We start from the raw sequence: 14,648 nt of genomic DNA on the forward strand, positions 1-14,648 counted from the left end.
TCACATTTTGGCTGCAGAATATACTATTACCCACATATCATCAAATTTTGTGTTATGGCCTTAGATTAGGGGTAGGAAAACTATGACCCACAGGACAAATTTAGCCATACTCCTGGGCTACACATTGTCTAAAAAGGTGAACGTTAAGCATCTCAGCTACCCAGGTCCCCCTGCTTGGATTGGATTTTTAAGAATTCAATTTCTCACTGATTACAAGTGATATATTTAGTAAAATAATGCATGAAGTTAGAAGATAGAGGAATTTAAAAAGATATATTTGTTAATTATAAATAAGGTGGAGGTACTTATGATAAAATTCTATAGCATTTAATGTTGAATAAATGGATATATTAAAATTTAATATTAATTGATATACAGCATAAAACAAGATCATTGTATTAAAAAAAAGTAAAAAGTAATTTTCCAGAAAAAAAGATAAAAGATAAGATTTAAAAAAATTTTTTTGAAAGATTAGATTTTTAAAAAATTTATTTATTTTTTTCAGCATAACAGTATTCATTGCTTTTGCACCACACCCAGTGCTCAAAGCAATCTGTGCCCTCTCTAATACCCACCACCTGGTTCCCCCAAATTCCCACCCCCACCCCTTCAAAACCCTCAGATTGTTTTTCTGAGTCCATAGTCTCTCATGGTTCACCTCCCCTTTCAATTTCCCTCAACTCCCTTCTCCTCTCCATCTCCCCATGTCCTCCATGCTATTTGTTATGCTCCACAAATAAGTGAAACCATATGATAATTGACTCTCTCTGTTTGACTTATTTCACTCAGCATAATCTCTTCCAGTCCTGTCCATGTTGCTACAAAAGTTGGGTATTCATCCTTTCTGATGGAGGCATAATACTCCATAGTGTATATGGACCACATCTTCCTTATCCATTCATCCGTTGAAGGGCATCTTGGTTCTTTCCACAGTTTGGCGACCGTGGCCATTGCTGTGATCACCAAGACAGCATGGTACTGGCATAAAAACAGACAAATAGACCAGTGGAACAGAGTAGAGAGCCCAGATATGGACTTTCAACTCTATGGTCAATTAATCTTTGACAAAACAGGAAAAAAATATACAGTGGAAAAAAGTCTCTTCAATAAATGGTGCTGGGAAAACTGGACAGCTATATGTAGAAGAATGAAACTCGACCGTTCTCTTACACTGTACACAAAGATAAACTCGAAGTGTATAAAGGACCTCAATGTGAGACAGGAATCCATCAGAACCCTAGAGGAGAATATAGGCAGTAACTTCTTCGATATCAGCCACAGCAACTTCTTTCAAAATTTGTCCCCAAAGGCAAAGGAAACAAAAGTGAAGATGAACTTTTGGGACTTCATCAAGATCAAAAATTTCTGCACAGCAAAGGAAACAGTCAACAAAACAAAGAGGCAACCCACGGAATGGGAGAAGATATTTGCAAATGACAGTATAGACAAAAGGTTGATATCCAGGATCTATAAAGAACTCCTCAAACTCAACACACACAAAACAGACAATCATATCAAAAAATGGGAAGAAGATATGAACAGACACTTCTCCAATGAAGACATACAAATAGCTATCAGACACATGAAAAAATGTTCATCATCACTAGCCATAAGGGAGATTCAAATTAAAAACACATTGAGATACCACCTTACACCAGTTAGAATGGCCAAAATTAGCAAGACAGGAAACAACATGTGTTGGAGAGGATGTGGAGAAAGGGGAACCCTCTTACACTGTTGGTGGGAATACAAGTTGGTGCAGCCTCTTTGGAGAACAGTGTGGAGATTCCTCAAGAAATTAAAAATAGAACTTCCCTATGACCCTGCAATTTCACTACTGGGTATTTACCCCAAAGATACAGATGCAGTGAAAGATTAGATTTTTAAAAACATATATGTAATTTGGTTTTGGGGGGATGAGGGATTTTGAGGGAGAAATTCATTTTGCCATAAAATGAAATACTTGGCATGATATATTAAAATTTGCAGGGACAACTGTGTCCTAGTTGGTTAAGCCTCTGCCCTTGGCTCAGGTCATGATCCCAGGGTCCTGGGATCGAGCCCCACTTCGGGCTCCCTGCTCAACTGGGAGTCTGCTTCTCTCTCTCCCTCTGACTGCTGCACCCCTGTTTGTGCTCTCTATCTCAAATAAATAAAGAAAATTTAAAAAAAAGACTTAAATAAATAAAATAAAATAAAATTTGCAAAGACCTCTTCTTTCCTCTTATGTGCATCCCCGGTTCCACCAAAAAGAGTTTATTGCCTGGGTCTGGAAGAAGAGTTTTGTCGGGCTGCCCTCACAGGAAAGTTTTACATCACTTAATCATTCATCACAGTCTTAGTGTTGAGTTTCTGCCTCTAATGGTTTCTGACCAATTCATCATTTTACTTAATGACCACTGCAATTTGTTTCACTCTAATTACCATACCCATGGCTGTAATACTTTGGGAAAAGTAATTTATTATATGTATATTACAAAGCACACAAGAAAATCTGAGAAAGACATTTAAGTCTGAAGAAAGAAAGGCCAGTTGCGAAGGTCTTAGGTAGACCTTGTCTTAGTTCTCCTATGGAAACGAGAGCAATGCAGGTACAGGCCCAAACAAATCAGCTGTTCAAGTTCCACCATATATATGTTAATTTCCCCTTCTAGCTATGAAAACTTAAAATTTATTCGAAAAGCCTGAAATGAATATAAGCTATCAAAGGATACCACATGTTCCTACTGCCTTTGGACATTTCTTTCAGTAATTCCTTTTTATTTCTCATTGCTGAGTTTTTTTCTCTACCTGAATAAAAACCATATGTCATTTTGTTTTTGTTTAACAAAGCAAAATTTCTAGTTGCCAACTGCACAGGAAGGCAGTTTCATTCCATATTTCCAATCTCCTTGAATTGCTTGTGGAGACAGATGTCTACTCATACCTTCTTCTGGTTTTAATTTAATTTTGATTTTGCAGTGTTAATAGGAATCCGAGCTTTTTTTGGTGTACTTCTTAAATACTGTCAGAGTCATTTGACAAAATCTTGGGAGTGTTATTCATATGTGAAAGCAACTGTGGCTTTTCTTCCGAGATCTTGAAATAATGAAATATTCCATTTTGCTAACAAGTAGAATTAGCGTGTAAGGCATGTTAGATCTGTGCTGGGTTTCAGTAGGAAAGAATGGATGATCCGAGTAAACTGGAACTCTGCAAAAGGCACTGATCTTGTCACTTTCATAGATTAAAATCTACGTCATCCTTAAATTGGTCACCCTCTAGTAAAATCTCTCTGAGCCCATGTGTTGGCTGTCTGAGATGCTCAGAGGAAAACCATGGTTTTTCATCTAGTTACTGGCAAGCCTGGGCTATGTTGTCTCTGCCTCATAAGGACAGAGCAACGGAGTGCTCGTTACAGACACCTTCCTTCTGCTGAGGCACTTTGATCAACAGGAACATCATCAACAAAGGTCTACGTGGTAGAATGAGAAGACCCAGGAACGTTGCATACCCCATGTGAGGAGTCGGGTTTCTGGCACCTCTACGGAGACCTCCTTCCGGGGAGAATGAGGAGGAAACCTAGAGGACACATCATAGTGTCATTCTGACTCAATACCTAGTACTGTTCCACTCCAACCCCTTCCCTGCCTTGTGCCCAGGAAGCTGCTGGAGCCTTTTGTTTGGGGCTTTTACAAAAGTAAAATGACCCTCACATCTCAGGGACCCACCTGAATCCAGACTGATGTGCCTTTCCATGGGGGAGATGAATCATGGGAAGTGAGCACTTTCTCCAGTGTAAGGCACTTGCTTTACCATGCTAGAAAGTGACGAAAGGCTCACCTCATTAATTCTGGGCTTCCTGTTGGAGTCAGCTACACTCACACCTGACAGCTTGGTTCTCTTTGTACCAGCTCAGCTGAACTGCTGTTACCATACTTGCATCCCACTCTCTTCCCCCTTGCGTTTCTTTCCTCTCCCTTCCTGCCATATATTTTAAGTTCAGTATATATATAATGTGCTCATCATTTATCCTTCTATGGACACTTGTTTCCACATATGAACCTGGAGGACATTCAGCTAAGTGAAATAAGCCAGACACAGAAAGACAAATACTGCACAATTCCACTGATAGGTGAAATATAAAAAAAGTTTAATTCATAAAACTCAAAATAAAATGATGGCTGCTAAGGGTTAAGGGTGGGGAAAATGGGGAGATGTTGGACAAAGGGTAAAAAGGTTCGGTTATGTGGGATGAACAAGTTATAGAAATTATATGTGCTATACATGACTATAGTTGATCTGTGTGTATACTTGAAATTTGCTAAGAGTTTAGATCTTCATGGTCTCACCACAATATATGTATTTATACCACATGTATTTCTTAGAGCTTAATTATATCGGTGCCGTTTGTGGTGGGCAGAGCCTGGTTGTCATACATGGTAAAGCTACCACTGTAACAAGGAAAATTTTCATTGTCACAGAGAAAGGAAGCAAATGAAAATAAAAGATATTCACTTTATTTAAAATAGGGATGGGGCGAGCATGGGTAGCTCAGCCCATTAAGCATCTGACTCTTGATTGCAGCTCATTCATGATCTCAGGGTCCTGAGATCGAGTCCTGACTTGGGCTCTGTGCTCAGCAAGGAGTCTGCTTGAGAGTGTCTCTCTCCCACCCCCTTTAGCCCTCCCCCTGCTCATGCATGCTCTCTTTCTTCTCAGGTAAATACATAAAATCTTAAAAAAAATAAAATAAGGATGAGGACCCTTATTCTTTTTGGTTACAAAAATCTGAGAAAGAAAAAGTGGTAGATAGGAGGAAAAGACAAAAGGTAAAGGGGCAACTGAGAACTACAAGCCCATAACTGATTAAAACTTCCTGGCGTCTAGAATAAAATAGGAGAAAATTGACTTAATCTCAGAAGAAGCAAGGATTTCTTAGTTGTTGTACTGTAAGCATGGTCCATAAAATAATACTGATAATTGGGCTCCATCAAGTTAGGAGCAAATATTTTCAAATCATTTATCTGATAAAGAATTCATGAGCAGGATATACAAAGCACTGTTGCAATTCAATAATTAAAAAAATAGTCACATTATAAAATGAGTAAATGATTCAAAAAAAATTTGCCAAAGTAGAGATGAGAATAACTCATAAGCAGATGAAAATATGTTCACCATCATTAGTCACTTGGGAAATACAAATTAAAATCACAGTGAGAGGGGCACCTGGGTGGCTCAGTGGGTTAAAGGTTCTGCCTTCGGCTCGGGTCATGATCTCAGGGTCCTGGAATTGAGACCCGCATCGGGAATCTCTGCTCAGTGGGGAGCCTGCTTCCTCCTCGCTCTCTGCCTACTTGTGATATCCATCTGTCAAATAAATAAATCAAATCTTTAAAAAAAATCACAGTGAAATACCACTATGTCCACACTGGAGAGTTTGTAATAAAAAAAGATAGAATATACCAAGGGCTAATAAGGTCTTACAAAAACTAGGTCTATCATTGATTGCTGGTAAGAATGTAAAATGGCACTCTGGAAAACAGTTTGGCAGTTTTTCAAAGGAAAAAACTTACATTTATTAGATGACCCAATACTCCTATCCTAGGTATTACTCAAAAGAAATGAAAACCTGTGTTCACACAATGATGTGTAGGTGAATGTTGATAGTGGCATTATTCATGACAGCCAAAAACATGTTCACGCTTCAGTGAATGGAGAAACGATATGAGAAGTACCCACATCTGGAAACAGTGCCCACTAATAAATTGGATATACTGATAGATGCGACAATGTGGAGGAGCCTCAGGAAAATGATGCTAAGGAAAAGAAGCCACACCCAAAGCCTACCTACTGTCTGATTCTATTAATATGGAATTTCTAGAAACAGCCCAGTGATGGAGACTGTCACCAGATTCATGGTTATCTGGGGGTAGAGGTTAGCAGTAGCAAGTGCCTGAAAAACAGACACAAGAAGTCCTCTAAAATTGAGTTGTGCTAAAGATTGTAGGACTCTGAATTTTCTAAAAATCATTGAATGATACATTTTCAGGGGGTAGAATTTTGGCGTGTCAATTACAACTCATGAAAGTGGTTTAAACCATAGTGCAGACAGTGTGACTCAGGAAAATCAATTGCATGTAGCAGGGATCCTGTTACCATCACCTTTGAGTCCTCACAGCACTGTCCTCTTGGGTAAATGGCCGGTGTTGGCATTACTACTAAGCTTGTGCTCAAACTACTTCATTTATACAGTGATTCACTCAACTGTTATTTTTGAACTTTTTTTTTTTTTTTCCTTCTGTGCCAGGCACTGGGTTCAGTGCCAGGAAAGTGACAGAGGATGGAGGATACTTTCATTTGTTCATTTATTCATTTACTTATTTGTTTGTAAATCCCAAGTAACAAAATATTCCTCTTTCTGTTACTCTGTATTTCCTTCCTGTAAATATGTGGAGAATTATGAATGGTAAAAATAACACCCTGAGAGAAGCAGGATATTAAAAACATTTTGCCTGAGGATTTGGGTAGCATTTCTAGGTGTGGCTGGCACTCTACTCTCCTGTAGAAAGCATCCCAGTGCTGTGCAGACAAAGGACAGTTGGGAGATAGACTTTTCACCCCAAGTTGTCTGTGGTCCAGCCCAGGCTATACCCCAGGACCACTGAGTGCTACAGAGATGGGGTATGAGGGAGGTCACCAGGCATGTAGAGGGCGAGAACCTCTATCATTCACCAAGAACTGTCAACTCTGGTGTCTTTGACCCAGAAGGTGTGGGGATGGGATGAGTGGCTTCTGGTGGTTTTCTGAGGACTGGAGAACTTTGGAGTATGACTATCAATCCAGAACTGAGTTAAACAAACCTTACATTTTCCTAATAATTGATCCTTAGAGGACAATGAGAGTTTATCATATACTTCAGCCGGACAATAGTGCCCGCCATCCTAACCATGAAGTCCAATTCTTACCCGGCATTATTAAATGACCTTCACGGCACATGGACGGTCAAGAAGGGAAACATTCACACATATGGTAATATCCATAAAGAAGGAAATTCTCATGCAAAGAAACACTCCAGCAGTCTCTGTTCTCCTGGAGTCAGAGGTGGTTGGGTTCCTGCTCTTGATTGCAAGGAACATGGGAAGGAGTTGACTTGCCCCCGATCCTGTGGCTTTCCTCAGGTCAGAGCAAGTTCCTTGTGGGCTGTGTTTTACTGTCTTTTCTTTTTGAGGTCTTTGTGAGGATATGTACTAGCAGAAGAATTTCTTTTTCTTCTTATCTCACAAAAATACAATCTGCATTTTTACATGATTGAATTTGCTGGGCCTCACTTAATGACTGATGACAGATGCTTTTACTTGATCACTAGGGTAGGGATATGATCCTGTAACTCAGACTGTCCTTAATGAGTTTAAGAATGATGAAGTAAGTCATTCATGCATTTGAATATTATAATTAGTGGGTAGATATAAACTCCATGTCCCTGAACTTCCATCCTGTAAATACTTCATTACAAAGACATTTCTCAGTTACAAAGTTTCTGTACTGGGGCGCCTGGGTGGCTTCGTGGGTTAAGCCTCTGTCTTTGACTCAGGTCATGATCTCAGGGTCCTGGGATCAGGACCCACATTGGGCTCTCTGCTCAGTGGGGGGCCTGCTTCCTCTTTTCTCTCTGCCTGCCTCTCTGCCTATTTGTGATCTCTGTCTCTGTCAAATAAATAAATAAAATCTTAAAAAAAATCCTTTAAAAAAATAAAAATCATAATGCTGGGTTGATGCCTTAGGGCAATGATCATTTTCTCCCCAGAACAATAAGCCAAGTCCTGACTATGCCTTTTGCTTATAATTACCAATGACATGGAACCATTTTCCAAATGCTTAAATTTTTTGAATGCTTTAGAAAGCTAAAGTATCAAAGAACTGCCTTTATTAATATATTTATTACATTATAATATATATTTATAATTTATTACATATATAATTTATAATATAATAATATATTATATTATTATATTATTAACTACTCCACGATGTAGTGTGGCGATATGGCCAGTTGAGAAAATACTACATGTACTTCTTTTGTCAGGAGTTTGTTCATTATATGAGCAAACATTTACTGAACATTGACTTTGTGCAGTGACTAGCTCTGAGTGTTTTTACCCGTGTATGGTATTGTATAACTAGTCTTAAGAGCAACCTCATCAAGCGACACCATGGTTGTCTCAGTCTTCCAGACAAAGAACCAATGCTCAGAGAAGTGAAATCATGGGCCTAAGGGCATATAACAAAGTTGTATTATAACAGACATGAAGCCAGTGTCTTAACCATTCCTAAAAACCAATTCTCGTAGTTAACACATTTTTGTTTACCTAGTTTTTAAACCTCATTTATAACTCTCAAATTCAGGAAAGTTTTATTGTCCAGAACTAACGATGAATGCAAACATTGAATGGGGCATGGGTTTTGAAGTACAGAGTTTTCCAAGATTCCTCTAAAATGAGTTTTCAGTAGCTTTTACTTTCTTTTACTCTTGATTGTGAGGATATCCCATCTTGGGGGTCATTTCATGGCTGGCAACACACACATCCCCATTTTCTCATGGCTGTGCCTCCATGGATTGCACTGAATGATTCCAGGACTCTCTAGCTAGGTGAAAGCTACCGACTTTAGAAAAGAGCCCATCTGTTCCTCAGAAAATTCCCATTTAAAGCAGATAGCGTACTTTAATTCATACTCAGTGTGCTCTAAATTGCTGGTTTTCATTTTAATTATCTTCCAACATTTCTCGGTATATATTACTCATGCTGAAGGAAATTTGGGTGATTGCAAATGATTTTTTTAAATCTGTGTGACAGATTGTTAAAGTCTGGGCATATGGAAAGCTGTAAACAAAACTTAAACCGTGTAAGCAAAGGCTCCATGGGCTTCCTTCAGCTAAATGTAAATTTTGTTCAAATGACCCTATGACTCATTATAGACATATGTGTGGAAACTCTACTGTAATAAATGTATAAACCTAGATATTGTGGTTCTCAAAAATATAACCAGAAAACATCTGACCATAGACAAATGGTAAATTATTCAGAGTTACCAATGTTATGCTTTATCCATTGGGATTCCCATAGAAAGTGTAGGAAGCAGTACATTTTTGCAGGGTTTTTAATTTAAATTAAAAAATAATTAATTTCTTTCTATTGTACCCACTTTTGAAGAAGGAAAATCACGTGTATTTAATGATTACAAATCCTTTCCTTTGCTGAGATTTTGTCTTCCAGCTAGGACAGATGAGGATGCCACCAGCTCTAAATTTCATGGTTTGAGAAAGTCCAAAGCTTTCTAAATTCCCCTAAACTCTTCAGGTGCCCCCATTGTGATGGCCAACACTGACCATGTTCCTGCATTTTGGCCATCTCTGAGCCTCACCATAGTGACTCAAACTTGAAACTTGCAACTCTTTTGAACTGAGAAAAAAGATGCTATTTGAACAGTGAGCATTAGTATAAAAGCAAACTTTAATGTAGATTTGATGGGGCAACTAATGGGAAATATGCCATATAGCCACAGAAAACACCAATTCCATCTTAGACATCTGAGCTCTAAAAGGTACCATTTTGGCCATCCTGGTGCTGGACAACCTTTTGGGCCCCACTCTCAGGAGAGCCCTCCCTAGTATGTTAACTCTACTACCTGCCCTCAGGGCTTCCTCCAGGAACTCCAAATGGTTGTCTCTCTTTCATCCTTTAAGTCACCAATTTGTTTATATGAACTCAAGGTCTTCAACAGAAAACAACAAAACAAAAAACCTAAAAAAACAAAACTCTTTTAAAATATGCTCAACTTCAAGGACAATTGAGATAATAGATTTCTGTTCACTTTCTGATTATCTTCAGATGTCTAATCAACAAGATGACAAAATAATTTATGCATCCATGCATCCAATTACAGAGCCGTGGAAAGGACAGACACATCCACAATTATAGCCGAAGACTTCAACATCCATCCCCCTAAAATTGACCAGGTAGACAGAACATTAGCAAGGACAGAGAATACAGAAAGTAAATCTCTCAGCAAATGATCTGATTGACATTTCTAGAACATTACATACGACATTAGAATACACAGTCTCATTGAGCACAGAATACTTCCCAATATAAATCATGTTGTAAGACAATATCAAGTGTCAATAAATTTGCAAGGATTTCAGTGATACACAATGATACACATGCTTTATGACTCAAATGAAATTAAATTGTAAAGTACTAATAGGAAGATATCTTAAAAAACATCCCCAAACATTTGGAAACTAAATAGCACATTTCTGAATAACCCACCAGACAAAAAAGGAATCAAAGGGGAAATTAAAAATTATTTTGTATTGAAAATAAATGAAAACATAATATGCAGTATTTGTGAAATATAACTAAAGCAGTATATAGAGGGAATTTTATACAATAACCTCTTTATTGAAAAAGAGAAAGGCCTACAATCTACAATCTCAGCTTTTACTTTAAGAAAGTGGAAAAATATCAAATCAAAGAAATCAGACTAAAGGAAGCAGAAACAAATAATAAAGATAAAAAGCAGAAATGATGAAATAGATAACAGAAAAACAAAAGAAATTTTCTATGAAACAAAAATCTGAGCCTTTAAGAATATCATTAAAATTAACAAACTTTTATGGGTAGGAGAAGAATCCATGAAACAAGATGGGATAGGGAGGGAGACAAGCCATAAGTGACTCTTAATCTCACGAAACAAACTGTGGGTTGCTGGGGGGAGGGGGGTTGGGAGAAGGGGGGTAGGGTTATGGACATTGGGGAGGGTATGTGCTTTTGGGTAAATTGGAAGGGGAGGTGAACCATGAGAGACTATGGACTCTGAAAAACAATCTGAGGGGTTTGAAGTGGCGGGGGGGGGGGTGGGAGGTTGGGGTACCAGGTGGTGGGTATTATAGAGGGCACAGCTTGCATGGAGCACTGGGTGTGGTGAAAAAATAATGAATAATGTTTTTCTGAAAATAAATAAATTGGAAAATAAATAAAATCTTAAAAAAAAATGAACAAACTTTTATCTAGAGAGTTTGGGGGGGAAAGAAGATGAAAATGATCAAAACACTTATTCAAAAAAGGGATATCACTACAAAATCTTTAAATATTAAAAGAATAATAAAGGGATAATGTGATTAATTTTGTGTCAATAAATTTGTCAGCTTAGGGCCCCCAGGGTGGCTCAGAGGTAAGCCTCTGCTTCAGGTCAGAATCCCAGGCTCCCTGCTCAGCAGGGAGTCTGCTTCTTCCTCTCCGTCTGCCCCTTCCCCCAGCTCATGTTCTCTCTCTCTATCTCACAAATAAATAAATAAAATATTTTTAAAAAGTTTATTAGCCTAGATGAAATTGAACATTTACTTAAAATAAATAAATAGCCAAATATATTCAAGAAGAAATAAAAAATTGAGTAGAATTTATCTATCAGAGGAGTTGAATTGGTAGCCAAAATCCTTCCCATAAAGTAAACCCAGGACCAGATGGCTTCAATGAAAATTCCATGAAGCATCTAATGAAGATATAATACTAAATCTATGCAAACTATTCTAGAAAATTGAAAAGAAGGGAATACTTCTCATTTCATTCTACAATGCCAAACACTCTGATATTAAAACCAGAAAAAGAAATCACATAAAAAGAAAGCTATTGGCCAATATCCCTTATAAATAGAGGCAATATTTTAAAAGTTTTAGTAAGTTGGGGCGCCTGGGTGGCTCAGTGGGTTAAAGCCTCTGCCTTTGGCTCAAGCCATGATCCCAGAGTCCTAAGATCAAGCCCCGCATCAGGCTCTCTGCTTATCAGGGAGCCTGCTTCCTCCTCTCTCTCTGACTGTTTCTCTGCCTACTTGTGATCTCCATCTGTCAAATAAATAAATACAATCTTTAAAAAAATTAGTAAGTCAAACATATAAACATGTAAATGTATATATTTTTATATATGTGTGTGTATGCTTCTAAAATATCTAATTAATCCCTGATATTCTATGGATAAAGAAGCTGAGCATAAAAGAGTTGAGTAAACTGCAGATTATAATGACCCATTAGTTGAAAAGCCAGTGGCTCTTCCAATGGTGCCACTTTCTGATGGCAGGTAGACCTTGTCTATCCTGGCCCCTGTAGACGGATTGGCTATCTTTGCACACATAGGTCATAGTCCTTCTCAAATAACAGCTGCTAGAGTTGTTCCAATGTTGTTATATCTTGCCTTTATTAGACTATATGGGTTCACTGGGACTCCTGAATTTCTGCTATTACCTCATCCTTTTACATGAGCTCATTTCTTGGCAGTTTTCTACATCTTATCTTTGTTTTACTCCTCATATATGGTGGGAGAATGAGAGGGGTATAGATAAATGCTAATAACTATAGTTCTACTTCCACGAAGTACCTATAGTTAGGAATATTTGTATGGGCTAGACCATGGGCTAGATCTTTAACAAACTCCTGTCCTTCATGCAGAATAATATTAAGAAATAAAATGTAATAATAATAAAGTTCACCAGAAGCAAAAGTTACTAAAGTTATTTGTTTTGTGCTTGAAAAATAATGACTATCCGGATAAAAAATAATTTTTCAGATACTAATGTCCAAATTCTATTTGGCAGAGGTGGGGCATAATTTTTTTTAATTTACTTTTTATTTTAAAAAAATAAGAGATTTTATCTATTTGACAGAAAGGGAGAGAGGACAAGTAGGGATGTGGCTGGCAGAGGGAGAAAAGTAGGCTCCCCACTGAACAGAGAGCTTGTCTTGGGGCTTGATCCCAGGACTCCAGGATCATGACCTGAGTCCAAGGCAGACCTTAACCAATTGAGCCACCCAGGCACCCTGAGGTAGGGGATAATTTCTATGGCACAATGCAAATTGATAAAATTGAATATTTCCAAACTAGAGTCTCATAAATGTATACAGTCTCAAGTGTGTTTTCATGATTTGGCTTTTATGTTGGGGTTAGAACTTTTAATCAACTCACACAATAATTTTACACATAGCAAAGACAGTTAAAAGATGTATTGTACCTCATATATTCCATAATATTTTTGAGATAAGAAAACTTCATTTGGAAAATAAATACTGTAGGAATTTCTATATACAGTGGAAACAGCTTTGAAAGGTCATTGTATTATTGTACTTTTTCACTCCACACAGACATTCTTGGAATGTTAAACTAACCCATTAGCTTTACTTGTCAAAAAATTGAATGTAAGTGAATATGTTGCATTTTATATTTTATGTTTATTCATAGAGTTGTGGGTATACACAGAATATACATTATGTAACTATAAAATGGATGATCTAAAAAGAATGATCTTTACATATGCTTTGACAAAAAGGCAGATGTTACTGCATTAAGAAGATGTATCTATTTGCATCATGTCAAAGAAATATGAGACATTGTCAAGAAGGTAAGACTGTATTCTTGGGATAGAGTGCATTGAATTCATTAAAAATATGAAAATACCCTTTTGATTCTTTTAGTAGGAGAAAAGAAAGAGGCCCTCTGATAGACATCTCTTCTGGAAGGCCTCCTGGTGAGCTATGGAGGATGTCCTTCCTTCATATTTGTAGTTCTTTTATCTTTCATCACAAGAGGGAGAGGTTCCAATGTTTTCCCATCCTTTCACTAAAATTCCTATTCTTTAGTATCCTAGTGCAAGTCTTTTGATTTGAAAAACTTGATCTAGATTACCCTTAATTTCCTTTCATTTTGTCAATTCTTTAAGATTCTTTTTTTTTGACAAATTAAGTTTAATACTCTATTTAGCATTTAATAATATTTAGTCTCATTTCCTATTATAATGAAAAGGATGCTCTTTTTTTGTCTCTAAACCAATCCTTCATTGTGAGCTCAGCAGGAAGCGCACCCTCCCTTAGTCAGAGACCTGGATTCTTTTCTACATTTACTAAGTCTCATTGTCAACTTGTCTCCAGAGTCCTTCAGTAAAGAATGCAAGCATGCTGAAGCATATGCCATCTTTAAAAAAAACCAAAATGAAAAATCAACACCTTCTTTTGATTTCATGTTTGTTTGAAACTGTGGTTTTACTTCTCATCTTCATAGCTAAAATCTTGACTTAGCTATGCTCACTGTCTTTATTTTTTTCTGTCTTACTAATCCTTAAACCCACTGGCTCTCTTGAAATTCCATTTAAGGGTGCCTCACCAAGGCTAACATCAGCCTTCTCAAAATGGCCCGCAGTTTCTCTCATCCCGTATCGTTGTAAACATCCAACAACACTTGAAGCTCGTTGATGAACATTTGCTTGTCTGGGTAATGAGTGAAAGATAAACTTAGAGCGAAGGAGGATCCAGGATTTGCTTACAAAATTTTTCTCAGATGATCCTTATGGGCTTTATCTCAGCTTAGTCATTATTGAAAAAGGAAAAAGACATACTTATTTTAAAAATGTATACAAAAGTTGTATTATATTGGAATTAAACATGGCCAAGACACAGAAAAAAATAGTAACTTCACATTTCACTTCTAAAATGGAAGTTATTTTGGTGTTCTCCTATGTACTTTAATACTCCATTATTGATTAGAAATTAAGATATGCGAGAAGGAGTGGGCAAAGGGATCTGTGGTGTAATTAGGTTTTTAAAATTTAAATATTTTTATTTGTCT

Source organism: Neovison vison, chromosome 1 (assembly GCF_020171115.1).
Source record: "Neovison vison isolate M4711 chromosome 1, ASM_NN_V1, whole genome shotgun sequence".
NCBI classification, from domain to species: Eukaryota; Metazoa; Chordata; class Mammalia; order Carnivora; family Mustelidae; genus Neogale; species Neogale vison.